This window comes from Astatotilapia calliptera, chromosome 8 (assembly GCF_964374335.1).
Source record: "Astatotilapia calliptera chromosome 8, fAstCal68.1, whole genome shotgun sequence".
Lineage (NCBI taxonomy): Eukaryota > Metazoa > Chordata > Actinopteri > Cichliformes > Cichlidae > Astatotilapia > Astatotilapia calliptera.
This window is the reverse complement of record NC_137429.1, coordinates 6034648-6039858: the sequence shown is the minus strand read 5'-3', so window position 1 is coordinate 6039858 and position 5211 is coordinate 6034648.

The following is a 5211-nucleotide window of genomic DNA, read 5'->3' as shown; positions in this document are numbered from 1 at the left end:
CGGCTTTGAGTGGTTTATTATTTTGTCAAACATAACACGATTATTTTAAAGTGACTTTGTTCTCTCCCGCGAGAGAAAAATCATCTGGGATCAAGAGACTGTTGCATCAAAACCAGACAGTGCTAATAATTTATATATAAAATATGAAATAAGCTAACATTGGTAAACAGTGGCCTAAAAAAAACAACCCCACCAAAAAATAACAGTACTTGGATCATAGCTTCTAGGCCTGAAAGGTGAGGCCACAGAAGTGCCTTAAATCTGCATTTATCTTAACTGCCAGCTAGGGGGCGACTCCTGTGATTGTATACAAGTCTATAGGAAAACATTCCAGTTTCCTGATGACTTTATGGGCTTGGTCACTAGCTTCAGGTCTTGTTGTATTGTAATAAGAGCATTATTAAACTAAAGATTAAGGGATGGCCATTGGCTAACAACAGAGCCCTTATTGCTCTGTGTGTTGTACACAAGCAGTTTATTAATAGGCTTAACTGACAAAAGCACAAATTAGGTAATTTGTCCATCCATCCATCCATCTTCTTCCGCTTTATCTGGGGCTGGGTCGCGGGGGCAGCAGCCTAAGCAGAGAAGCCCAGACCTCCCTCTCCCCAGCCACCTCTTCTAGCTTGTCCGGAGGAACACCAAGGCGTTCCCAGGCCAGCCGAGAGATAAAATCTCTCCAGCGTGTCCTGAGTCTGCCCCAGGGCCTCCTCCTGGTGGCACATGCCCAGAACACAGGAGGCGCCCAGGGGCATCCTTGTCAGATGCCCGAACCACCTCAACTGGCTCCTTTCGATGTGGTGGAGCAGCGGCTCTATTCTGAGCCCCTCCCGGATTGCTGAACTTCTCACCCTACCTCTAAGGGACAGGCCTTTAGACAGGGACCTTTTCCTAGGAAGCTCATTTCTGCTGCTTGTATCTGCGCTCTCGTTCTTTCGGTCACTACCCACAGCTCGTAGCCATAGGTGAGGGTAGGGTCTCCCATGGCAAAGGCCGCCCCGAGGCCCGGCGGACTGATCCCCAGCTACCAAGACTAGATAATTTGCACATACTTCAAAATCAGCACAGGGGAAGGGTACAACATATTTATATGTTGAGTCAGTTTTGAGCTGATGAAATATTTATCAATAAATATAAAATATTTTTATTTCAGTTTTTATTTTACTTTAAGCACAAATCTTTTCTTTTTGGGACTACTTTGTTTTTTTTTTCAGTTATTCTTCTTCATTTATTCCAAAAGCTATGAATAAATCCTTTTAGTCACAGCAGGTAAAATGTTAAACACAAAGTATAACAAAATAGACTAAACTTAGCTTGATGAAGAGCTGCAAAAACTTTAAAGCCACTTCTTAAACAACCCTTTGCCAATTGGAACTAAACCACCAGGAAGTGGCATTTTGAGAGTGGTTGTGAAGATGTGATTAGATGTTTATTTCTGTTCTTTAGGCTTCCTCAAGTTCTTTGAGAGGGTTTGACCTTAGCCAGACTTCTGCAATAAAGAATATTTTCTTGAAGAATTGGCTGGTTAAATAAAGGTTACGTTGACTCACTGGACCACCTTGTGGTACACATGGTAGAGCTTTAATCTGCATTAATGAATGACACAGCAAACTGTGTTCACAGGCCATGATTTCTGGGAGTGTTCCTGAGCCTATGCAGTGATTTCCACAGCAGCATGCAGAGGTGTGGACTCGAGTCACATGACTTGGACTCGAGTCAGACTCGAGTCATTAATTTTATGACTTTAGACTTGACTTGAAAAAATGTTCTAAGACTTGTGACTTGACTTGGACTTTTACACCAATGACTTGGGACTTGAATTGGACTTGAACCGGTTTACTTGAAAAGACTTGATATTTTACCCAAAATATAAAATTTAACATGCATATTATATAGAGATTGAAAATGTGACGTCATTCACGGGTAGAACCGCAAAGGATTCTGGGAACTCGTGGCAAGCGGTAGTAGCGCACGCAGGCTTTCAATTAAAATCAGTCACACAGCGATAAAAAGAAACACAAAAATGTCAAGTCAAGAAGCTGTTGTATTATTAACTGCAATAGCCGGTCGCATGACAGCCACGGGAAGCCGACGGGTAAAGAGATCGGTTGTTATCGGATTACGTCGTTGAAGAGAAATTGTTCAAGCCATGTTTCCGAAGTAACAAAGACGCGACGGATGGCCTGGATTGCAGCCATTCAAAGATCAAATATAACGTCCCAGAACCCTCCAGCTCACAGGTTAGTCTGCTCCAAGCATTTACACGAAGGTCAGTATTTTTTAGTAGTTAATACGTCATTTTTCTTAACGTAATTGGTGATATAGGTTACAAGCAAGTCTGACGCTGAACAGAAATTGTCGCGCTATGCTCCTTTGTTTATTGTGCATAAATAGTAAATTGTCCTGACACAATATTGCGTTTCGCTTCTGTTATTATGGTACATTGACAAAAACATATACTTTTATTCACAGGATAAAACAGGTTTTTTGTATCACTAATTGCCCAGTACGATTACAGCATACAATATTGTTGTCACTGCTACATTTCTGTAACGCTACCAGAAATTATTTCCACTGCTAATTAATTACCGTTGAGCTCAAAGGTCCTATTAATAAACGGTTAAGGAATGTGTATTTATGACGACAATTTGTGAGACTGGTAAACTTATGATACGTACGATGGTCTTTCGTTCTACACGGTGCATTTCAAGGTCCTGTACCCATCCGTCGGTAAACTGTACCTGGGCTTGTTGCAGTGACCTGAAGTTACTAAACTTCATGAGTGTATGCACTCACTCCAAGAACCGTATGATTATAAATATGCATATAAATATGCTAAGATGAGATAGCTGACTTCATCTAACTAGCAAATGTTTTCCAGGCTACGTTGGTGATGCAGTTTTTTTTAATGTGTATGATATTTTTGTCATGCGATTTTAAAGCCAGTCCTACAACCGCATCCAAGAATAACATGCAGCTTATCTCAGAACTGTCGGTGAAAATTATTCTTGGAGCTAAGTTTAATTGAGCTGCATTTTAAAGAGGTGCAATTTCACAATTTGTGTATATTTTCTAAGTTCACTATTTTGTCATGTGTTGAGAAAAACACAGATTTTAAAATTACATGGTCTAATATTTACATTTAGCATAACTGCAACATTATTTTTTCGTTTTTTTTTTTTAAAGACTCGAAAGGACTTGAAATTCAAAATTTCAGACTTGAGACTTGACTCGGACTTTTACACCAGTGACTTGAGACTCGACTCTGACTTGCCTGACATTACTTGAGACTTGACTTGAGACTTGAGGATAAAGACTTGAGACTTACTTGAGACTTGCAAAACAATGACTTGGTCCCACCTCTGGCAGCATGTTTGTAATGCACCATGTTTGAGTCTCTGAAGATCACAGCCATCCAATATTGATTTTCGGCTTTGTCCTTTGCATACCGATTGCTCCAGATTCATAGAATCTTTTGATGATATATTTACTGTAGAAGTCTTTGTATTTTAACATTAAGGAACATTATTCTGAAATGATTCCACAATTTGCAGATTTATTTATACAGATAATATTTTACGTAAATCAAATGTCCTGGTGTAAATTTTTGATATGTTTTATGTTGTTTTTGAATAAAATATGAGTGTACGAGATGTGCAAATCATTACATTCTGTTTTTATTTGTTTTACACAACATCCTGACTAGTTGGGTTTCTATTTAAGTGGTTACACCTTTAAAATATGAGACTGATGATTTTGTGCACTTTTCTTACTGTCAGTCTGTAGCTGTCGACTGCAAGCCAGCTCATTCCTACTGAAGTGGAAACCTTAAAAAAATTAAGTGCGTCTCATTTGCCGGCAAATTTGTGTCTTTCAACAAGGCAATTCACAGTGTTTTAGTTAAGACGTAAGGCCATAAGAGAAGTAAAGGAACAACAGCCAACAGACCTTTTTCTCAGCAGCCACTTTGACATGAAATAGTGAACACAGATGTTACCAATCACATAAATTAAGGCTTTGCACCTAAATGGAACAGAAGCTTCAGTAATGTCCTTAGTCAGGTATTTGTTCACCTACTATTCTATCAGAAAAAAAGTCTGATTAAAGCTTAACGACTTTTCCTCTAAATATTAAAGATTTAAAGGTAATGGATTAAACTTAAATATAAAATATAGACTACTGGAAACAAAATTGTGTTTTACAGTGATCCCACTCTAACATTTACATTTCCTTCGGGTTAGTTTGTGAGGTTGATGGAAACATCGTCCCTGAATCACCACCGAACTGCAGTCGAGGGATTTGTGTGCCTAGCTGATCCCAGCAGCTGTGGTCCTAGTGGTCAGTTTGACCCTATTGGAGTCTTTTATTGGGCAAATGGGCCAGACTAAGTGTCATTTAAATGTATAATGGCAACACAGGGTTTCAGAAACAATGGGGCCTCTACCTTAATTCCTTTAACTTTAACTTATTAGTAGTTTTTTAACTTTACTTTTGAATTTTTTTCAACAAAAATACAGCCAATAAATCACATGATCATCAGGGCCAATAGAGAAAAACATAAGAGAGGAAAATCATAGACCAAAGTTCAGCAGTTCTTTTACCGTCCGTAATTATCCTTTATATGCAAAAGGAATTTGAGTCACATCTGTGAGGGCAATAGTGGAGGAAAGTAACGATCATTGAGATCCAGGTATTTGCTGTATTGGTTCTTTTTAAAAACTCGACGGGAAAAAGAAAAACAACTGACAGAAATGATTTTGTGAATTCAGAAAACTAAAATAAAAATAAACAAATTGATATTTAATATGTAAATTGTATCACTGAAACAAAAAATCCATTCTGGAAAGTAACTGAAACTAAACGTCAATGGCTGGAAATAAATGAAAAAATAAATAAATAAAAACCAACTATATATATGTGAAAAAAAAAACCATAATAACTTTGGCTCAGCCACTGATCACCTTTTATGGGACAAATGTTGAGTGTGTGTTGTGGCATTTTGGGCCATATTTGACTGACACATCACTTCCCAGTGCTGTAACTGTAACAGATCACAGGTCACAGGTATCCTGGATTCTACCCAAATGAGTCAGCTATCCGGGAAGGAAACAGTATGCATGCATCAGACTGTGTTCATAAATCAAATCTTAGCTTTGCTGACGAATTATTTGCCGGTAGCAGGTTTGTGTGAGTGAAGTATATATTTCAAAC